This window comes from Ischnura elegans, chromosome 9, assembly GCF_921293095.1.
Source record: "Ischnura elegans chromosome 9, ioIscEleg1.1, whole genome shotgun sequence".
In the NCBI taxonomy this organism is placed as follows: domain Eukaryota; kingdom Metazoa; phylum Arthropoda; class Insecta; order Odonata; family Coenagrionidae; genus Ischnura; species Ischnura elegans.
In genome coordinates, this window is record NC_060254.1 from 15,517,553 (window position 1) to 15,541,562 (window position 24,010).

The 24,010-nt window shown below is 38.7% G+C and overlaps 1 protein-coding gene across 1 annotated transcript in view; it reads left to right on the plus strand.

Annotated features, from left to right (window-relative positions):
- Window positions 1–24,010, plus strand: part of LOC124165893 — an 89,650-nt gene that overhangs the window by 60,548 nt on the left and 5,092 nt on the right. The gene's annotated exons all lie outside the window — the stretch shown is intronic.

The window sequence follows — 24,010 nt, forward strand, 5'->3', positions numbered from 1 at the left end:
GTATGGAAACCCGCACTTAGGAAAATAAGATTGGCTGCCTCCCGGCCAATCACGCTAGAACTTACAACCGATTGAAAAGTATATAAGCTGGCAAACTTCATCCACTCACCATTATCCCTGAGGATGGAACCCGACTTGTGTTCCGAAACGTCGGCAGAATGGAGGGAGACCACCCGGCTGGAAGCCCGAATAGCCTTTTTCGAATATATTCACCGGGAAAGCATCAGATCTTACTTTTTTGTTCACAGGCATTGTCCACTACAACTTTACTTGATGTAACTAGAAAGAGTTGTAACCTTAGAACAAACATCTTCTGGCTCTGAGCAACTTGAAATATTCGCAACTCGACAGTGAAAAAAGAATGAGCTGAGAAAAGCTGAAATTTCCTTCGAACGCAAAGGCAGTAATTTCTATCGACAGTCGTATAAATTATCAAAAGTTCTCTGCAGTTGATTTTATGTTTTTATGCGCGGCCTGAGATGTTACAGGTGGAATATTTTAATTTTAAATCTGAGTAATACATATTTTTCGCAAAATTTAGTTGATGTGAACGGTTCGTTAGACAATCCTCTTCGTTGAAACAACGATGCGTACTTGGATAAGGTACAACATTATGGCTATCACCCATGCCTCTCCAAATTATTATTACTCTTGTATTCCTTAAGCCAAAACATCCAGTACCTATGTTATTAATCCCACCTCTTCCTCGACATGATGTTATCTAAATATTCACCTATTTTTCTTACAACCTTTTCCATGTTAGCATTAGCTGACAAGTAGAATATTGTAAATTACGAGGCTTTCAGTAATTAATACCGTTAGCTGCTTATATATTTGTTTTTATTCATGATTCTCTTGAATATTTCTGTGTCTTTTGCTATTATTAAGTTAATTAGAGACCAATCTACTTGCAACCCCATTTTTTATGCGTGTTAATATATACTTATAAGAATTAGTCTTCGTTGAAATTGGTGCAATGACAGGGCAAAGCATAAAGCAGCACACGTTTTTCCTTTCACTCTTGAGAAAAAAATAAAATATTTTAGAACGATACGCATTTTCTCGTTGAATTTTGCATACCTGCAACGCTTTCCATGACCGACTCTCTGTACTCCACCTATCGGAGCATCGTTAGAAAGGCGGCAATATGGCGGACAGAAATATTCACGAGTGTTCAATTCTTCTCGCCTAAATCCGTGGGATTATTGTATAATTTTTCCTTATGCGGGTCATAGTAGCGGAATCTAGATGAAAAGTGGAAAATAATTCATTGCATGCATGAAAATCCTGTCTCCCTCACGTGGACGGTCGGCGAAGATGTACTGCGATAGAGTCTGACGAGAGGATGATACCCACCGCCCGACCAGCCAGGGTCAAGGGTTCATCCATAATTCGTAAACAATATCCTGAAGGGGAAAATGTGTCTAATATCGGTGCCGGCGAGACCATATTACTTAAGGATGTTTGAGGTGCAATACGCGCCATTGCTAATGTCAACCTTCATTCATGTATCAAAGTAGGGAAACACTGTGTAAATACAACATTAAATAGGGCGATACCAAATTCGTGATTAGAATTATCTGCTGTTTTCCCGGCATGACAAGTGAATGAAATACTCCAGAGAATTTAAATCATTAGCGATTAGCATTTATTATTTGATATCGGATTTATTTTTAACCTCTTTAATTATCTAAATATTTTTGTTAAATGGAGGACGCATTGTTTTGTTGATTCATCAATTCAAACGTCGTTTTGACTTGGTGTGTTCGCCATTTTAGACTGCCTTGGTAGTCTCCGGCTATACTTTGTGGAATTTGCTAAACATTTTGGATGAATAAATTTAAACTTTGTTTTTCCACAGTAGTTTGCATCAAAACACGGCAGTGGTGTTATTTTAATAAATAAAATCTATGGAAAAACAAAGTTTACATTTTTTAATCCAAATCTTCATTGAGAAGAATAACCCTGTCTTCATTTTGAACTGAGTGCGCTAAAACATGGGTGAGTCTATCTGGCGTTATCACGGTTGTAAAGGCACTACGCCCTTTACGGCAGTCTGGTTTTGAGTGCTGTGACGTCCCCTCCTCAGCCTCATCTGATCCTTGCCATCGATATGGATGACATCCGTCCTCCCTTCACACCCACTTAATACTCCCACGAGTCTCAACAGTGACGGGGTACTTTTTCCTTCAAAAGCCGAAACAAACCATCTCCTTTTTTTAACGTAATGAGTATGAAGATAGGGAATGGGACGAGGACCCTCGTCGTCGAAAGCTCGAGTTCCCCCCTACCTTCGAGAAGGGTGCATGGAGGGTGCTGCAACGACACCGGCAATGAAAAAAAAAACACCTTGGCTTTTTTCTCTCTGCTACCGCAACCCCCAATGTGTGCAGCACTTATCTCATCTTCATCCTTTTCTCAAAACCCTTCCCACCCCACCTGTGTCTTCAGTAAAGCACTGACTCTTTTTTCTCACCCCTTTCCGTCACCCCTGCAGGTCGTTGGAGGGAAGCAAAAGCAAAGTCATCTGTCACGCTAATCCCTCTTGTCTCTCGATTTTCTCTCTCGAATAATGTTTTTCCCCTCCACAATTTTTTCTCCCTCTTTTGCGACAACACACACCTTTTATCTCCATCTATCTCTCTCTTTTCCTCCCTCATTTCCCCATTCTTTGAGAGATAATATCCCCTCTTTCGCCCTTTTCAGCCCTATCTCTCTTTACGTTATCTCCCTCCCTCTTCTGGCATGGTATTTGGAGGAGGCGGCCCAACAGCTAAGGTCATTTGCACCATAGGGAAGGGTAGGAAAGTTATTACGAGCTAACTGATACTTGCTTTGAACACTCTTGATCTTTGTGTAAGAATATAAGAATAAAATTGTGGAGAAGGTCCATTACATATAAATAGAACCTTTTTCCCTGAAGATAGTTCATCAATAAGTATCATTCACCATTCACCCAGTCACCATTACTTATGTCACACTATCATCCCCCTACGACACTCAACCTTGATTTCCTCATGTTTTTAAACCTTTTGAGAAACACCCCCTTTTTTCCTTTGTTGTTTCGCCTATGCAAGCCAGCCCAAGGCCTTCCCCTCCCCTATCTTCAAAAACAGCTTACCCGTCATCAGTGTTCCTTCCCACCCCTCTTTTTTCATATCCCCCCCTCCACCTACTGTTACCTATTTAAGGGCAAGCCACCCACTGAATTGTACCTGATGATAGCATGATATGCAGAAACCCGGGTCGTACTATTTAAAATAAAGTGTGGAATCGAACAAAGTATTTTGATTTTATGATTCATTGAGTAGCAGTGAGAATGGGTAACGAGTCGGAACCCGAAACGGCGCTCGGTGCTCTGAGAAAATATTACCCGCGCGGAATCCCGAGTAAAGTTTAAATATTCTGTTCACCGGGAAAGTGTAAAATCTTACACAAAAATTGCTAGATGTCGACGCTACGCGAAGTTGTTTGCATGTGCTTACACTAAATCGTTCCATTCATCTGTTGAAGAAGCGGTGAAACCTAGTTCACACGGCGAAGGGAGCTATTGTAGAGGTCGACTGCAGACTACAATTTTACGCAGATATCGTACTTCAGCAATGATTACGAAGCACTATGAAGAGATTAGGAATCGATTGAATGCATCGTAAACCGTGTAGCCGGGCCTTGAGATAGGGAAATGGAGAGAAGGCGGGAGGGTATGAGATGTCGGTGGGGGAGGACAAGTAGGGGTGACCAATGTTGCGTTCGATTAGACACTCCGTCGCACAGTGGGCTAGAATAGAAAAAAGCTGGCCAAAAGTCGCTAGAGTCTAATTTATTTGTAAATTAACGAAACATTTTACAATTTGTGTATTGTAAATGTGCAATTTAACTTATTTAGTATTATGTAGGCCAAAATGTTGTTTAGAAGGGCGATAACAATTAAAATAGGCGAATGTGATGCGGGAAGCAAACTCTACAGGGGCACGCCTATCTTCTGCTCAGGAAATATCAAGGGAAAAATAGAATTTTTTCTACTGCTAACAACGTTAAAGCTATCAAATAGTTTTGCATAAGGTAAATTTTGAGTCAAAAAGTCAACTTTTCTGGTATGTTTTACCCGATTTTTTCTAATCTTCTAATGTTCTAATCCTTGTGTCGGGCTTCCAATGCCTCTTCGGAAAGCTGCCCAATAGGAAGAATGTCATATTTCACGATTCCCGCTCCATTTATAAAAACCTTGTGAATAGTTCCCTCTCTATTTGCCAAGACGACACCATGTAAATCTTGACTAGTCACTGTCGTTGTATCCATAACTGAGCAACTACTCTGTGGACGTCCTTCGGCAATTCGACAAGGAATACTGAAAGGAAACTGACTCGGCTAGAAATGAGCGAGCCAATCGCTTAGACGGCTTATTTTGGGAAAATTAAATTTCTAAATTGGAAAAATTTGCACGTGTTCAAAGTAAAAGAACAAATCTGGGGACACAAGTGGGCAGCCGCCGAGTGAAAAGGGCTAGGAAAGCGCGCGAACCGTTAGGTTTATTACCGTCCGCACGCGGCCTCCGCGCGAAGACCCAAGGGTAAAACCGTCAGATAAGGGTACATACCATTAATTCACCGCAAATAATAAGTAGTTGAGTGCAATGCAACATAAATGTAAACCAGTGGTAGAGACCATAATAATTTATAATTCTAATATTGAAGAAATACTAGCTAATAATTTCACTGTCAAAAACTTGAATGAAAAAGACATTAAAAAATATCAGGTAATCAGTTCCATCGAAAACCAAACTATCATCATTCTTACATGGGTAGCAAAAAAAATTGCGGACTACAACTAGGAATCATTTTAAAAATTTTGCTTAACTTCGAACTGCTTCTCGCTACAATGGAAAGTAAAATCTTTTTCGATGGATGCGACGAACACTTATTGAAGTCACAACGAAACGGAGGCGGGTGCAAGGAGGCTTTGGTTCCCAGGAACAAGTAGGTAACTATATCCTCTTTTAAAGCGCTTCTGACGTTGAACAGATCAATCCAGTGTTATAGTGGATGTTCACTCGACACTCTCTCTAGGACAACTGATGGATGTGGTACGCAAAAACAACCGAAAAACCCTAACTAAGAATTCCATTTATCGGAACAAGTGGCGGTAAGGGTCGGCAAAAAGAGACACAAAAGTGTAAAAAGCATAACATGGGATAGCTACCGATGAATTAGGGGAAGTAGAAAAGAGTCATTACTGGTAAGGTTGTAAAACCAGCAATGTCGGGCCAGTAAGTACGGAGGGTCGCATATCCTCAACCATTCGGCGTGGGCGCCTGTCGCTGCACGTGCATGACCTTCCTAAACCCCTCGACCGCAGCCTGCCCATGATGCTTTAGGGAAATCCGAAATTCTGAGAAAATCCTTTCAAATATATTTTAGCCATAACTCTGCCGAGGAACCTTCCAATGACCAAATCGTAGAATTGCCAGTCACCAATATAGCAAGAAATTGTTATTTGCGACGAGATGTTCGTTGAATTTAGCCATTTACAGTATAATGTGCAAAAACAATATGACAATTATTCATAAAATATGTATTCAAGTGACTAATGTCATTGGACTTTTAGTATTCCGTAGTCTTTATGCACGGATATCATATCCTTTCTTCGCTTAGTCCCGCCGCCGTTTCGTGGCCGCCACAGTGGACCGTGCGGCCGGGGTGGATTCACAGAAATATGGTTGTTAAAATTAGGATCGCAAGTTATCGCAAAAACTGCATTCTGGACATTATTCTATATGCTTTTGTCTATCTCACAGTGCAAATAACTCCGTGTATTCTGATGTATAAACAAACGATAATTGCCGTTAAAAATGAAATTCAATGAAAAATCAACACAGTTTTTGAAAAATTATAAAAATATGAATTAACAAGTAAAATCAAACAAACACTGTCCATATTCATTTTATGAAGACCAATTTTATGGATAAAAATACATTGAAACCAATATTCCTAACAACGACGCTGTAATGAAGCTACAAATTTAGCTATTTTCAACGGAAAAAATTTGGTCGCTAAAATCACTCCGACATGCTCTACTTTAAACAGCTGTAAAAATTATATTAACGTATTCCATGCTCTGTATGGTATCCTATCTTATAGAGTACATGCTTAATAATGAATACCAACTGTTTTTGGTTGATTTGCGCTAACTTCATTTTTCGACTTTTGGCCAGCTTTTTTGGATTTTGGCCCACTGTGCGTCGTTAGAGGGGGATGGTAGGCTAAGCACGCAGAGACACGAGGTCAATAATGACGTCAATTCTTATTGAACTTATTGGAGGCTACAAATAAACTGTTTGTAGCCATAGGTTAATGGCGCACACGGCTTTTTCCAACTCTTAAAACAAGTGATTATTATTTAATTAGCAAACGTCTGTTAATATTTTTATTCTTTTCAATGTTTCAAGGCCAATTTTTTGCTGCCTATGCTGAATGTAAAAGCCTTATTTTTGTGTCCATAGCTTTTGAGAACAAGTCGACTGCTGTAGGGTTGATTGGATTAAATTAATTTGACTTAGATCAAAGTGTGATCTCTCTCGATTATTTTTAAAGAGGAAACCATATTTGTATAATTTGGACTTCGAATTATTTGTCAATACGTTAAATGGGCAGTTGTAATAACGGAAGCTCTCAAATGCCAATGAAGCTATAAGTAAATAAATGTTGCATGATCATAGAAAAACTCTTACTTTCAGTTTTTGAATGGAAAATAAAATCAGCATTAAGAAAATCATAATTTAAAATCGAAAAATTACATATTTTACCACAGCATTATACTCAGCATTACAATACCTATGTCACCATAAAAACAACTTATTGAATTAAGTTATTGGAATAATTCTAAGATTCTCTAAGTCTCAATTTTCTGTGCTAGAAACCCATTCTTTCAGCTCAGAATACGTGTGTGGAATCAAGAAAAACGATCATGCAATTTCTGCCGGTTACTAGTGATGGGCAGTGAATTTGTTACGTGAATATTGGCTCGGTAATAGGAAGAACAAAACATTATATAACTATGTTAAAAAATATTTTTGATTTTTAGTTAGGTACGTATTTTACAGCACGAAAATACTTGAGACCCATACAATTGGGCATTCATAAAATGATTACTGACAAAATGAGTGATTCATGTTAATAAAAAATGCTGTGACAACATGAAGAGTTTTTTTTATTGAAAATTACCTATATACAGGAGAGAAAACTTTGTATTAATCATTTTTTGCAATCAACTCTGTACGTAAAAGGAGTCGACCTCTACATTGAAATTCAATCATTTAAATGTTTGAATAAGGAATATAATTTAGCTGACTTACTGTTTCCTAATTTATTCCACAGTTCTGAGTGAACTACGCTAAAATCTAAAAAAAATTCTTTCCAACTGATGATACTGGAGAGATGAAAAGCAACTATTATTTTCATGATGGAATTTTCTTCTTTTTCTTTATTCAAGATATTCAGCTGGGAAGTCCTGCACTGAAATATAAATACATTATGGAGAAACTCATCTGAAAACAAGCAATTATGAAATGGTTCACTCTTGGCCAAATATTTAGCAATTTTAGAATGAATTCTTTCCCTGCATATACCTATTTAGCAAAAGCCATTGTCAAATTATTTCCCTCCTCTTTCAAGCTCTTCTTCTTTTGCTTTGGATAAAAAAGATAGGCCAATTAGTGTGCAGAAGTCATCGTTTGGCAGTATATTTAATTCAGCTTTAGCAATGCATTGGTATTTACGCGCTGCCTGCGGTTGTTTTGGTGTTTTTTGCCAATGTACAGCGCACATCCCAATAGTTTTGCTATTTTATTTTTTTATCTATTGTATTTTATTTTTTTAGTAAGTCATTATTACGTTTTTATCATTATTACGTCATTATTAGTTAAATTACGTTTTGTCAATTCTTGATAACTTTATTTGAACCAGTTATCTATTTTAGTCTTTGTTCTGCACTAAGCTACATCAAAGTTTTCTAGTTTCTTACCTGAACATCGAGAGTGTCCGCAAAAGCAGATAATGTTGTACCTATTATGATTTTTTTGGTATTAATATTACCTAAGTGTTTGCTGCCATAGGTAGCCTCATTTTTTTCCTTGATTTATTTCTACTGGCTGATTTTTTCTGAATGTCGTATGGTTTATAACAACATAAACTTACACATTTGCTAAATCCAGGAGTATTTTAGTATATTGCAGGGATGGATTGTATCTGATAACATTCATATTTTCATAGTTTTATTCCACTGATTGACTGAACGTTGAATAAAGTTCAAGCTACTTCCATAGAGGGCGAATATCACTGAATACCAGCAATATTACAATATAACAATGTCACTTGTGGATGCATCGATTTATATGTGGATGCATGTATCCGGTGATGTTGCGTTTTCACGCAGCCGTCACAATGTACGAACCCCTTTTTGGAGTTCGAATGAATTTGCTCGCGTCTATCCACCTATTGCAGGAATAACTACAATGACAACTTTGGGTGCCCACTTAATACTTTTATTCTGCTCAAAATGAATTCTCCTCTAGTTATTTGTTTGTTTCGTGATGCTGGAGCTGCTATGGCTTGTATGCTATGGGCTTTTGTCGATAAAGTTTTAAACAAATGCATCTTGCGGAAAAAAAAAAATCACTTTGACAAGTCGTTCGGAGGATAACCATTTACTAGATTAAATGATTATTAAATGAGTATTAAAATAAACATTTTCGTTCTCCGACCTCTACCTTCAGATGTTAGAATTGAAGTTGAGGTAAAAAGACGGGACAAGTGATGCAAACGAAATTTTTTGGCAAGTGGAAATAGTTTGCATTTCTAACGTCACATCCTTAAATGACAGTAAATTTGTTTTCGAACTTAAATTTTACTGGTGTTAATAATTATCTCCTATTGTAAATCCACTGGTTGATGTAGGTTTCAATAAATCGATAACTATTATTAGCCATTATTACCCCTGGACCTTAACACTCTCGCTCTTTAGCATAACGCAAAGATTTTCTCTCTGTTTTATCTCTCGTCCGTTTATTAAAATAAAACACCATATGATATCTTAAAAAATGATTTTTCTCTATAAGTGAGCCAGAGGGTCTTTTTCCGAATACATCTTAACACAGAATGAATATTCCAGGTTACCAATCGCACACGGTGACATGGTTGCAAAATAATTTTTATGCGAAAAACTGAGAATAATTTCTGCGTATGAAATATCATTTATCAACTCACAATGATAAAATAAAATGCTGCTTTTATTCTTTTACCCTTCCGTTTCACCTAATGTCCTTCACGCTTTCAGTGATATTTTTTACAATTAGCACCTTTGAACATCAGTTCCATTCGTGTTGTTTCAACATGAGCTAATTCTTCCGTTCTTTCCGCTGCTACTACAACCGAGGAAATTGTTCGAATTATCTCCTCTGAGATCCGCGGAAAGTTTTTATTCCCTTTGCACCGGATTCCAATTATATTCAGCGTCGGAAAAGTTTCGTTCATTTGTTTTTTCTTTCTCTCAGGTTCACGTCATGCAGCTTTTACTCTTTCTCCCTCTCTGGCAGTAGGCACTCCTAGTTGAGACCAATTCGTCTTCTCTTCAGCAGTCTAGGTTCCCGTAGACATTGAATCAACTTCCAAACCACACGTGCCTCGCTGAAAAGAGAAAAAAAAACGAGGTGGCTGAATTGGGAACAAGTAAAGGCGGCGGGTAGTAACGGGAAACCCATCGAAGTCTAGTTTTCCGCGGGGAATCCTAGTTCTGTGCACCTGTCTTCTTTGTATCCCTCCGTTACATTTCTGTCTATAAATCCGACTCCATCCAACTTCAATCCTTGCCATCCCAGTCCTTATTATTCTTTTCAACGCGAGTTGCTCCCTTTACCTTTATTTTAGATTTTGATTTTTCGTTCGAAACCGACATCCTTGGATGTGTAGCGTTTCGTACGGAGTATTTTTTTTTTTTTTGGTAGCTCGTATTTTTTTTCTTTGTGGAAAGATTTTACGCCGGATATGGTGACCTCTGAGGCGAAATCTCTCCCGCGTTGTTGCACTGACCTAATTGTGGAACCTAGGTAACAAAAACTCGAGTATTGCGTTGGTCTAAATCGAACGCAATACGATTTTTCACGCAATCGATAGACTATGAACCTCAGAGCTGCTTTGAGCCCAACCAGGAAGACTTTATAGAGGAGGCATCAGTCTGTTTCATTTGAAGTTGATACAAATGCTGCCACTTCTTTGGCTATTAAATCGGTTTTCAAAAATGTCTCCAGTGCTGCAGCAAACCCAGAAAGATCGATTTATTCTCAATATTAGCGATACAATTCCTGCAATCGCGAGGAATGAGAGTAATATAATTGGTAATAGCATCATTGGCAAATTCGATGTAAAACATTGCCTCGTGTGTATATTTCGATATAAATGCCTAATTATAGTTCATTCTCACGTGAAATTTGGGTCATTATGTTGTCAGAGTCGTATGTAATCGAATTCCGTAAGCCCGGCTAAAGGCAAGCGACTGCACTTTTTATGACTGACTGAAGAATCCTCTGTTTTGATGTTCGCGAACTTATCTTTGTCCCTCGTGTTACATCATCGAGGATTATTCTCTAAATGATGTATTTTTTCCGAAGATTATGTAGAAAATATTCAAGTTTTTGGAAACACCGGTAATCGGTGCAGCCGCGATTTCGGGACAAATCTCCGAGAGCCAGGTACAAAGTGAGTACGGAAACACGTATGAACAGAATCGGGCAAATTATCAGCTGCTTTGGCCTAAAAATTTGATTTCTTTAAATCCGTAACTAATTGGAACGCTCGGAGGAACTACGAAAAGTGAGGCAAAATTTCTTGAACTGCCGAGCGAGTATGAATGTATTTCTCTATTTTTCATCGATCGCAGCCATGCTCGGACGCAAGTTTCCGATTATTCCGCCAGAGGGCGGTACACTCGCCTGTTTCTTCATCAAAAACTTGAAATGGGAAATGATATACTAGCAGCCGGCCGATTGTGGCCGATTACGGAAACCTTTTTGGGGGCTCTACATCGAACTACTACCCCGCAAACCGCCTAAATAGGCATGTGGCGGTAGGGCTTTATAATACCAGCCATTAACGTATAAAAAGGAAATACTGAAACGAAATTACAGCTAGATTTTATCAAATTCCTACATTGTTCGCTACGAAAACTAATTCCCATACCTACCCGCTCGGCAAAATCACTCTCTCAATTTATTGTCTCTGTCGGACCAGTAACTATAGTGGGGTTCTAATATGATGTTCTCCGTTTCGCTGTAAATGATATCTAGACTCTAATGATAGTGCGAGGAAAGTAACGAGGTGTCACTGTTGTCGTCGAATGAAACGTAGGGTTTTGGGAAGAAGGAAGAGTGGAATGGGTTCTAGAAACAAGTATACGCCAATGTGGGGTGGGGTGCAGAGGTTAAAATGATGTTGTAGCGGTGCTGGACGGATTGAAAGACAAATGAAATACGCCACTGGAACGACCTTGCATCCGATTTGACCTCCCACCCCACAATCTTCTCTCTCTTTTCCATCTCTCGCACAGTCCGTGATCGGAATCTTCGATGTCCATGAATAGGGAGGAGGCCTTCTTCTTTCTTTTAAGCGGAAAAACCCTCTCCCTACCTCGGATCGGAAGATACGCTATTCTTTTTTCGTTCCTTTCGACCGAAATACGGAGCATAGGCTTGGCTGAATCATTTCCTTGGGATGTGTTTCGCATTCTTTGTGCGTGTGGGGTAGCAAGAATGGCGGCGTTATAGGGAATTTAGAGCAGGGATGAGATTGGGAGGTTGGCTCATCTAGTAGATCCTATTTCGAAAAACTAACGAGGAGCCCTCGGCGGAATGGCTCGCCGGAATCAGGAAACTTGGTGGCAAGGTTTGTGGAGGCATTCTAAACTGGATGGTATGACTAAAGATTGAAGGGGATATGCGTATACGGAGTCATCTACATCTACTCGGTACGCTGCAAGCCACGTCTAGTGTATTTGGTATTGAGGCAGTGTGACTTACCTTTGAGTATGCTGTCTGAATTTTTTATTATAACCTATTAAAGAAGACCTAATGCATTTGCTATCTCCCTTCTTAGAGTGGGTTTGCGCATTACATTTTACTAAACGCCATGTCATTCTACCTTTCCACATTGAATTTTCTATTTCAATCTTGCATATAGTCATTTATTCCTCATTGTATCTGCAAACCCTTTTAAGTCCAATCATTAAAGCTGAAAATTTTATATAATCTACAAATTCTTTGAAAGTAAACGAATGGACAAGAATTTTTTTTTACAAATATTAATGACGTTGAGCCGATTAATGTTGATCTACACATCTTATTGGGGGTGGATTTTTTTCTCAAATCAACCGCTAAAATGGAAATAGGACCAAATCATGAGCAAAAAATATAAAATATAGTATAGTATAATGAGAAATATGAGTTTTTTTCATAAATAAAAACTTTTTGAGCTAGTCACGGCTGAAAAGTGAGAATTTTTATGAGATAAATAACGTTTTCAAACGGTTTTTCACGACCAACTGAAAATTTTCGCCTAAAAAATTTAATGAACAAAATCGTTGCACGCAAACAACTGAAAGAACCGCGTCTTGATCTCAGTGGAATACAATGCGAGATATTGTTGATGGATGGAACTTTTTTTTTCTTAATGTCCGAATCGATATACTTGATGTGACGTTTCGGAAGAAAGCATCGATTTACAAATAGAATGACAACGAATTATTTAATAGTGCTTGAAAAGACCTTTCGTATGAGCACTTACATCAGCATCCCTCCCAATATCTCAGTATCTGCTGTCTAGTTCTCGCAACATCCAGAACCTGTCTCCCCCATATCTACTCTTGATTTCCCTTATCCAATTCCATGTGTATGGTATTGCCGTGTTCGTTTTTCTTCCATCAGTCACTATGTCCATTTTCCTCCATGCTCACACTTTGAGCTCCTCCTGGCCGTTTTTACCCTTGGTGACGTAGGATACTCACCCTTACTATTCCATTCCAATATACCGCAGTCGTTCGAGAATTCCTTCGGGAAACCTCATGTTTGAGAAACGAAGGTTTATATTTTGCTAATTCATATCTCTATGGATAAGGCTAGGGTCCTTAATTTTTCACTAATAATTGTAAGAGTCAAGAGCCGAGTACATACTTCGTTCAAAGATGTTTAATATTTTTAAAATGCATATTGGGTCATTTTTATCGAATGCGACGAAAATGACCGATATATTGTCAGCAGTAATGTTTGATGATCTCGAAGAAAGGATTTTTCTCCTCCATTTAATCTTAATAGTTTTGCCTCTGCTACGCTGCAGGTTTCCCAATCATTTACCTAGCAAGTTACGAACTTGTGGTTTCGGTGGAGTATAAAGGAAGAAAAAGAGTATGGAATCGTGTGAGGGGGCGTTGCTGTGGGGATGGGACGCGTAACCATGCCTACGGAAATGCCTGGAGATGAGGCAAAGAGTTTTGATCAGCGAGTGTGGGGAGGGGAGGCGAGGCTGTATGGAATCGGGAGGGGAAGGATGGAGCGGGGGGGGACACAAAGGGAAAAAAAGATCAGTCGGGTCACGTATCCAAGGGAACAAGATTCATACAATCAGGGTCACACCGATCCTCTTTTGGTCCGAAAATGAGAAAGAATGAAAAAAAGATGTGTCCCGCTGGGCCCTTTTATGCGGCGGTGGCTGCGATGCTAGGGGAGGGGAGAAAGAGGTTTGGTTTTCAGGGTAAGGGAGGAATTGGACAGAAGACGCCGAAATGGGGAAGACGGGGTACGTAGATAGAAGTAGGTTGAATAGAGAACGAAGATTGGAATGCGTTGCGCGAAGACACATATGAATGAAAGAAATTTATTAATTGCTATGGGGCTATACTCCTTAAGAACAAAAGATATATGTCTACATTTTTTAGTAAAATTATTAGAAATTATTAAAATTCTAATTATTAAAAATAATTAGAAAATTCAACAATTGCGAACTAACATAGCGAAAAAAATGAAATATAAATTAATAAAATATTCACGATCAAAAGGCTCAATGCGAAGTATTAGGACAACATTTAACTAAATTCATCTCCATACTTTTCATAACGTTTTTTTATAAACTCGCTTTAATTATGGTCATCTTGTTCGGGTCAAATCTTGCAACTCAATTTAACTCACTTCCGATTAACTATCACGCTGAAATTTGCAGTAAAACTCAGAATCAGGTGAAAATGCAACATTTATACACTTTATTAGGATTGTAACTGCATCTCGATTATTGTTCAGACCTAAACATTTACCATGGAGATTAGCTCAAAAAAGGGCATTCATGTCTTAGGGCGGCATTACGAAAAACGTTGATTTTTAAATGCAAATACAACTACTACTATAAATTAATACAATATACAAAATTATAACTATATTTAGTGGCCAAAAACTAGCATGTTATATCGTATTCATATTTATGTATAATATTTCATCTTAAAACTCTAATATTTGTGTGCAGGATTTTCTATAGATGACACACAGTGGCCAAGGAAGAATTTGGGAACTGTATAGGTATGTGATGGTGTGGAACTAGAACTGTGTAATACATACGTTTGTGTAGGACTGACGATTCTTGGGGGAAGAAACGTCTTCCAACTGCTTCTACGTATCTTCATCTCTTTCTTTTCCGCCGCGTAATTGAACTGGCAGGAATAACCATCAGTGAATGACCTCCATTTTCCGCAAGGGTTGGATTGCTTTCAGTTTTTCCCTCTCTTTTTGTGACTCACCTCAAATGTGTAATCTGAGGTAGCCTTTTCTTCACGCGCTTCGCACCTGCATTTCTCGGACAATCTAACCGAAGACTCTCATATGCTTTAACTTGTTCAAGCGAATGTCTCCCACGAGCACATTTCGTATTTTTTTGCTCTCCGTAAAGGACTTATTAACTGGAAAAAGATACTCCCGTGGGCTTAAAAATGTTATTGAAGTAATTTGCTTACATAAGGGTACAAGACCCAAAAGCTTATCAGAGAAATGTATCATAGCAGGAAATCTGATCTGGTGAAATCTGGCAGGAAATGTATCATGGCAGGCTTATCGGAGAAATGTATAATTGCTATCTGAAGTTAGTTCTGGCAATGTTAGATATGTAAGTCAACATTTATTGCAATATTATTTTGGTATTTCAAATTTAATGGCAGCGTGATACCATGGTGAATAAAGCTCCTGCCTCAATCGAAGAGTTCTGGATTTAAATTCTGGGTAAAGTCTCAAGACTTCCTCACTAAATTGTTTTTGGAAATGGCTCAGGGTAATGAACTATCCTCCTTACACTTAATGTGTATAATTCATATGCCAGTAGTTTTCATAACAAACAAACCCTTGTATTAAAATCCCGAATGTTCTTATTTTAAAATAGATATCCGTAGTAAATAAATTGACGCATCGAGGATGAATTTCAACAAAAAATTTCATGTGAAACAAGTGTTGTTTATAAATAACTCCCGAAAGCACACACTCACGAATATTTTATCCATAAAATTGTGTCACTTAAAAAATAAGGTGCGATAGTGACAGGAAATGTTTAAAAAAAAACACTGTGTTCAGGTATGTGTTAATGAATATGGAAATGAGGAAGGCTGGTTTGGTTTCCATGATAGCGGAGACAAGATTCAGTATGTGCGGTGGTCTACTCTCTTGCACATGGTTCTGGAGGAAACGTTCCGCCTATGGTAAAGGAAGAGGGTTTCCCTATCGGAAAACTGGAAATGACATCAATGAAGGAATTCCTAGTGGACAAAGATGAAAGGTGCTGTGGATATGGTCGTCAAGGCGATTCGGATGCTGATTGGGGAGGAGTCTGTGGAGTTGTGAGAACACGGAAGGTCAAAAAGGAAGTAAAGCGTGGAGGATTCTCTTTCCCTCTTTTTCTCCTTTTCATCCTCTTTCGTAAGTTTCCTGAATTGGCTGCCCAGTGGCGGGAGGTGGGAGTGGAGAGGGGAAAAGGCCTCAGGCGACCGTGTGACGGACTTACGAGTTTGCCGAGGGGCTTGGGTTGAGCGGAGGTGTTTCGAGGAAAAAAAGAGACGGATATAGGATAATAGAGCATTGAGAGAGAGTGAGAGGCCATAAAAGTGGGGATCAAGAATGAAAATGGACAAGCGAAAGAGGAAATTGCGTCATTAAGTGGTAATGGGAGAGATTTGCGGTCAACAATATAAACTTTTTCTAACGAGTTTCATTCCGACGAGTGTTCAAACACATTTAATTGTGTAAACGTGTTGCAGTAAGGGCTGAAATGCCAGGCCTGTAGGAATATAGTTCATCAGTTCCTGTGTATACAAAAGCTTATATTAATGTACATCTTCAATTTCGTAGGAATATATGAGGCCCAAAATCCACCCGTTCATGCCATGTGAAATATTGAAGAGAGCCCTGACAAGCCTTATCAAAGTAAAGGAAACATTAAGAGAAAACAAAAATGACTATGCAATGGATTATTATTAACGGATCAGAGTGTAGGGAAAATTTTATATATGACGTATACTGAGTTGAAAGAAAATAAAACAAGCCTGAAATGATGTCATCATAGAGGTTTACCTTCATGTTGGGTAAACAGGGTGGAAGAATGAGAACTGGGTTCATGGATATATTGAAGCACATGAGGCCCAATGTTGATCTTAAGAGAGAAGTATATTTGTTATTGGGGATAGAGGCTTATGGTGACTAATAAAATAAATGTGTTGCTTTTTCATGAAAAGTAGCAGTAGATTTTGTGGGCACTCTAGAAATCCAATACGTGTTTACCATAGGATTATCTGCAAGTTATCGTTTAATTCGTTCGGAAACAGAGTGTCTTAACGAAAGTGAATATATATAGGTTTAACTACTAAAATATAATACTTCCCTCCAGTACTAGAGGCAATGCTGTATCTAGAAATTTAACAACTTTGTGATTATGATAAATCATACTGGAAAAAATGTATGAAATTACATATTTTATAGGAAATGATTTTCATTGGGTCACTACATAACCTTTTTAATCCTTTGCTGAAAGACATTGTTCACGTACCAATTGTCAGATTTCCTATTTTTACAAAAACTAGTCTATTTAAGGGAAATTATTCAGTGTTGGTCTATTTTATAGATTTTTTTCTGAAAATGTAAATATCATTTTAACTTGTATGACGTTGGATGCATAGTCAAGAAAGGTATTAATGCCATGTGTATAGGAAGAGAGGTTCAGAAAGAAAGTAAAGCCCATTTATTAAAATTCAAACACGATCACTAGTCTGTCAGGCGAGAAATTGTTCTTTCTCAACTGCAATGCTCTGAAGCGCTTTTCTTTTTTGGCTTCATTATTGTCTAGTTATTATGTTACACCGAAAATGTATTAGTCAAATAAAGCTGTCCTGAGTTTTCCAAGCATGATGAACATTAATCCATTGCAAATTTTTTCCCATTCTCTCATAATTTTCTTGTTTTTTTTACTACTTGGCAGGGCTTTCTGTGACTTTTCGCATGGAATGAACGGATAAATTATGAGCCTCCAATATTCCAACAAATTTTAAGATGAATGTTAAGCTTGTATTGAATGTGAGCTGCCGTAACATTTTTCTAGAGATGTAGTTACAACATGTGAGGGCTATTTTCAATTATTAATTTGTATGAAATTAGCATATTATGCAGCTCTTTATTGTTCAAGTGAAATTTAAAATATATGTTATTTATCGTTTTTATAAGGTGTCATCGCTATTTGGGCAGTATAAATTTCGCGGTACCGATATTGACGTAGAGGCTTCGATTCAACTATTAATAAAACGCCAGTGCAGCCAGGGCAGAAAAAACGACGCTCAAAAGCAAAGAGGATTCCAGGATCACTTTTATGCACATACTCTTATGCAGTTCCTCTTTTGTGCGGGGTTCTCGGTGGTATGAGAATTTTATCTCCCCCTATCTGAATTTTCCTTTCTGAACTCGCCGCGCTGGTGCAATCCAATCTGAGTGTGTGGTAATTGTGGAATCAAAAAAATAATGCCTTTCAAAACTGAGCACCCGTGATGTAGCTACGTCATTGATCGATATATCATATTCGAGATTCACCTCCCGTTCCTTTTTGCATTATTTATTCATGTTCATTTTTTTCCAATCTTTCGCAAAATTAAAAAAAAACATGAGGATACTTTTCTTAATCTTGTGAATTTTACATTTATCCAATTTCCCAAAAAATATTTTTAAGAGTTTAATGTTAACTTTGAGCGACTCGATGCAGGATATTAGAGGAGTTGATTTCTGTATCAGGTTACTTCTGATTGCTGGTCCAGTGCCTGCTTAATATTTCTGAGGGTTAAAATCAATTGAAACAGAGCATTCTTTTCATGTTTCTTTATGGCTGATATTGCTCTCTGAAGAGATTGGCAATTATATATTGGCCACTATTTTACTGTTAAAAATACGCAGTTGTCTAAAGATTTGTTACTATGTTCTTTAAAGTTGAAATTTTTGAAAGATTTTGCCTGTAGGCATTGTAATCAAAAACCTTTTCTTATTGCGTGAGCAATTTACTTTTCACTTTTGCAGTTACCTTTGATATGATGGCACATTATCAGAGATCACTACAGCGATTGTTATCAAAACTTGGCCCTCATAGAAAATAAAGCTGCAGTAGCAAAAGGTTATTAAAAATAATATTTTACGTCAGATTTCAGCGAATGACAGTTTAGCATTATATCTTCCCAGTGGCGTAACATGGAATATGCTTTGGGGGGGATGGGATGGCCACTGGTGGCGCCCCCCCAGGCAAGGGGGGGCCCGGGAAAATTTTTAAAAAAATTATATGCCTGAAATTACATTTTACATCATTTTGTCACTAAAATTTTACTTTAAGCAGATTCAGTTATTTTACGTCAAAACTAGAAAATAGTTTTAGATATTTTTTTATTTCTCTGAAGCTTTGGGGTCTAGATTTGGGAAGAAGATCTATTCCCATACCCCCCATAGTTACGCCACTGTATCTTTCTAATATTTCATGTCAAAGATTTGTTTTCTGGTTTATTGTATCTCCAAATTATATTCCTCAACAATCAGCGCCGGATCCAGGATAGGGGTAAGGTTGCGGCTTGGTGGTGAGACTGGAAGGTAACCTCCTAGCAGCAATGGGGGTCCGAACAAAATTATTATTTTATCTAGTGTAAATTGGATACCCAAAGAGGCCCAAAGTCCCCCTAACGCAATAACTAAAGCCCCTCTTTGGATCCACTACGATTTGCTCTACTCCTCATATAACCCCAAGTAAACTATTTTTGATTTGATAGGAGATTCGTGGAATCCCTAGAATTATTAACTAGACGATTATGAAAATGTATCCCTTGAGCTTTTATCGCAAAACAATCCATTTGATGATATACAATGCTGCATACTGCTCTCTTCCTATGCATATCCAAATTAACTTTCACATTGAAGTACTTAAGAATCGCAGTTATAACATAATCTGGACCATAGTAATTTATTTGACCAACATCAGTCCAGGGAGCCGTTTGCTTATTATGAGTATTTATCATTTACGCTTTTTTGTGTGTCGGATAGGTCACATTTCAGCAATACGTGGGCTAAAATTTTCCTACCATCAGTGCCAAGACCATTGTCATCTATTTCAGATCGCTGGGGGGCTCCTTAATCTCTTTGGGTGCAAAATTCTGATCCTGTGTCGGCGAATATCGGGGACGATAGGGTTGGTTTTTGTGGAAGGGGTAAAAGCTGAGATTGGGTGGGGGAACTAGCGTGAGCCTTTTTTTTTGGCAATGGTGTTGGTGGGACGGGTGGCAGGAATTTTCGGCTGTTGTGCACTCCCTCCCCCAAAATCCCTGTTTCCCCGCCCAACCCTCTGCGACCCTGGAACGTTGGCGCCGTTATCCCGAGTTGGGGATCAAAGGAACGGCCGCCGCTGCGGTGTGGCTATCGGCACCCTTTTATATATTTTTTTGATGCCTTTCCCTGCATACCCTGTCCAGTTGGACGCCGATTTTGAATCGGATCGATTCGTGTCCCAGATCGAATGCGTTGCGTTCTCCGCTTCGCTCTTGTTTCTTCCTTCTTCCATCGCAAACCACCTCCCGCTCTTACCCATACCCTATCCTTCCCCTCTTCATCCCACTTCTCGCTCCCTCCCACGTGTCCAATCGGTCGCAGCGGATACCGCCGTATCCCATTTTCGAATCTCAAACAACCATAGCAATTCATCCCAAACATACACCAACGCACGTTTCTGTCCTCCCGCAACAAAACCCACCCTTCTACTCCCCCATCCCACGACATGATACGCTATGCATACGTCCGCAAAGCATTCAGGGGAGGAATGAAACTCTTTCCCCCTCCATTCTTCTTCCCTTCCCACTGTTCTCTCCTTTTACGTCTGTTGCAGTCAGTTTCTCTCGTCTGCATCTACGATTTATATATTTTCACGTATGCTGTCCACACCATCCCCCACCCTTGTCTTTTTTGGGTACTTCTTTTTTTTGGTTCCATTCCCTCTCATCTTCTCTTGCGTTCATTTATTTTTATTTCACGTTCAGGCCAAACAGTGGGGTAGTTTAGAGAGGGAGAGGTTCAGGTTCCCGGTGGAGTAAAGGGAAAGGAGGGTGGATCCCAAAAATTCACCGATGATATTTCGTCGGCGGGAGGAACGTTTGGGATTTGGGCGATTGTTTGAGCAAACACCGCTGCCCTCTCTCTCTCCCTGGTCCCTTTGTGCCGAATGCCTGCTCGATGCCTTGCTCGCTATCCGGACTGCCATAAGGCGGCTCATTCCGCGTAATCGAAAGGGGGAAGCTACTCGTGGAATTTGCAATTCTTTCTTCTTTTGTTTCTTTCGGCTCGAGAGGGAACGACTGGGTACGTGTCAAATTTTGGAGTTACGTGCGCTCCTATCATTTTGCCCTTAGCTATTCGTTTTGGTTTGTAGAATATATTTTACGTCTTGACTTTGAAAGGAAATTATTTTATAAATAGCAGACACTTTATTACTTCCACAAAATATTAATAAAAATTTCTATTTTATGACCGGTTTCGGCTATTACACCATTGTCAAACACAGAAAATATAAAAAAATATGTTGGGGATGGGTTTATATAAACTATGTTTGTTTATGGAATGTGTTTGGTACCGAGTTGGGATTGGTAATTCCTGGAGGGAAATATGGCAAAAACAAATTTTGTCATTCGGGTTGTGGGGGCAGGGGATTCGGGAGGGTGATGAGTAATAAGGGGGATAGGTTGGGAAAGGTTATGTCATTTAAAAGGTTTCCGTTTGATGCTATTTCCCGGATTTCCAAGGCATCAATCCTATTTCCTTAACTGGTAAAATGGAGTATTTATGGATCTAAACTGCTTTGGTGCCCCATTTCCAAGAGGTGCTGTGCGAAAGCTGACTTATCATCCTTGTTCTTTCAGCATGCCTTGTGTTCCTTCATCCTTGTCATCCGTTCGGCCGATATAGCATGAGTCACAATTGCTACACTTTGATGTGCGAGGTGGCCGATGGAAAGGAATTGACCATATACCCTCAGTGTGTGAAATTGTGTGTCAGTGGCCTAGTTCGGGCCAACCTGATGTCGAGTGGGAGTACTTAGTGCGTGTAAGCAATCTGAGGTGTTTTATCCTACCGTTGGCAGATAACACGGCTCCTATGAAATAAGCAAGTTGTTCGTGCGACATGCGGTTCGTACTCGGCGGTCAAATAGATTTATCCGTAAGTAATGCCGTCTTGCCCGAGAATGCAGCCCAAACGAAAGGAACGATTATGAAATTAACCCTTAGAGTGCCGGGGAGCGCTATCGCGCCCATCCTATCTCTCGCGAAAAGTGCAAGGAACGCGATGGCGCCCCTCCTGCAATGTCACTCTTAGACGCTGACAGTTCACTAATCATTCATTAGTCAATATTCCTTTTATTTTAAAATTAACTATTTTCTTTAAATTATAAAAATTCTTTCGTATTACCAAAAATTCGTCAAATGCATATTAAATTAAAAAGGTGAAACCACATACAATAAAGATTTCCTTAAGTTTTTGAATATATTCGTTTTTGGGACCTAATTTTTTTCCTGACCTACTGCAAAATCAGCAAAAATGCCTCGGCACTTTTAGCATAGTACCTACTTAGAAAAACGGTTGCCGCACAAAGGGTTAAGAAAAATAATAAGTAATTCGCTTCAAGTATCTCTCCATTCGCGCTGGAAAAACTAATGTCTCGAAATGTTTCCCCATCCTTTTGAAGAGGACAAATTGGAGCTAGCAGTTGATTAATTGACCGTTGTCATCCCTCTCTTTACCCACTCGCCACTGCGGAACTTTTCACGTCTCACCCAAGCGCAGGGCGAGAAAAAAGTAGACATTCTGAGCTGCCTTCCCACATCGCCACGAGGAAAATCTTGTCGAAGTTTCGTCCGTCGGAGAAAAAAAACCAGATGTCCTCGCTGCTGTCGTTTCATTTGTTTCTTCTCACGGTTTCCTTTTTTGTTTCCCCATTTTTGCCCTTTCTTTTCCTCTTCGTTTATGTATTTCATCATATCTCCACGATTTGCGGAAACAATGAAAGAAGGAAAAGCTGTAAGGTTGAAGAAAATGTGTTTCCGGTTTTTTCCTTGTGTGCATCATAATTCAAGTGGTTACACTGAAGGCCTTGGCAAACAATCATTCTTTCCTTTAAATTAAATCAGCAGTAATCATACTTGATGTTATTTTTCTGTTATGTGAGAGAGAAAATCCTTATTAAGTCTTTTAATCTTTCGAGAAAGTTTATGTATCATATAACAACAAGATTTCTCGCATAAGAAAATTACATTTTATAATGTCAAGATTTTATTTACATACTAGTGGTTAGGCTCTTCATTTCTTTAATCCTTAAGTGCTCTTAGTTTCTCTACTTTCTATCTTTGCTCTGGTTGCTTATCACAGAAAATAAAGTAGTATAATATTTTGAGAAGATTATTTTAAGAGTATGAATTCAAATGTAGGTATGTATATAAACTAAAAACTCGTAAATAAACCTGACAAAGGAATATTAATCTTTCTTAAATATTACTTCCAATTTTTTTATGACCAGAAATCGATCAGATTAAGGAAATTAGCAATGCACTTTCAAAAAGAGGGTTCAAATTATAAAAATAACCATGCACTACTCGAGTGCGCAATCCATTCACCACAAAAGCGATGTTGCATAAAAATCACTGGCTTGACCTAATATAGGTATGTATATGTCTCATCGGGATTCAGGTGTAATTTACTTTACACCTCTCCATGGTTTTGTTGCCCATGCAGGAATCCATTCAGCCATTTTCGTGGTAAAAACGGTTATAATGAACATTTTATGTAGTTATGAGGCAGATGGAAAATACATTGTTGCATTACATACATACAACACTTACATTATTTCCTTAAGAGGCACCTAAATTTGACTACCATCATGCTACAATTGTTACGTTGTAAATCATAAAAAAAACTTCATTTCGGAACTCTTAATATGCCCTAAATCCCACATTTTCCCACGAGTCGGAATTTGACAGGTACTTCTGCGGCCGAAGTGCGACTAATTGAGAGTGAGATGGAAATTGCTTAGGTAATCGGACCGAACCACTTTATTCCAATATTTAATTCTCACGCAAGTTAATGCAGGGATATAACCATAGAGGAATCTCCAGACGGCCTCTAGTTGTGCTGCCACCCACCGCGAATTTAATCGGATTTACAGTAGTCGCCACTCACGTGCTGAAGGGCAGAGCCATCCGAATTAGCAATTATTATTATTAAAGTATTCTACCGATTAAGGTAGGTTTCCATGGAGTGCTTAAGAAGAATTCCGCGGGCCTCCCCTTACATCATGCACTTCCCTCTTCAGTGCACAATAAGACCTACTACCTTTCATTCTATCCAAAAATCCTATCCTTTTCCTTCCCCTTCCTTGTTTACTTAAAATTCTTC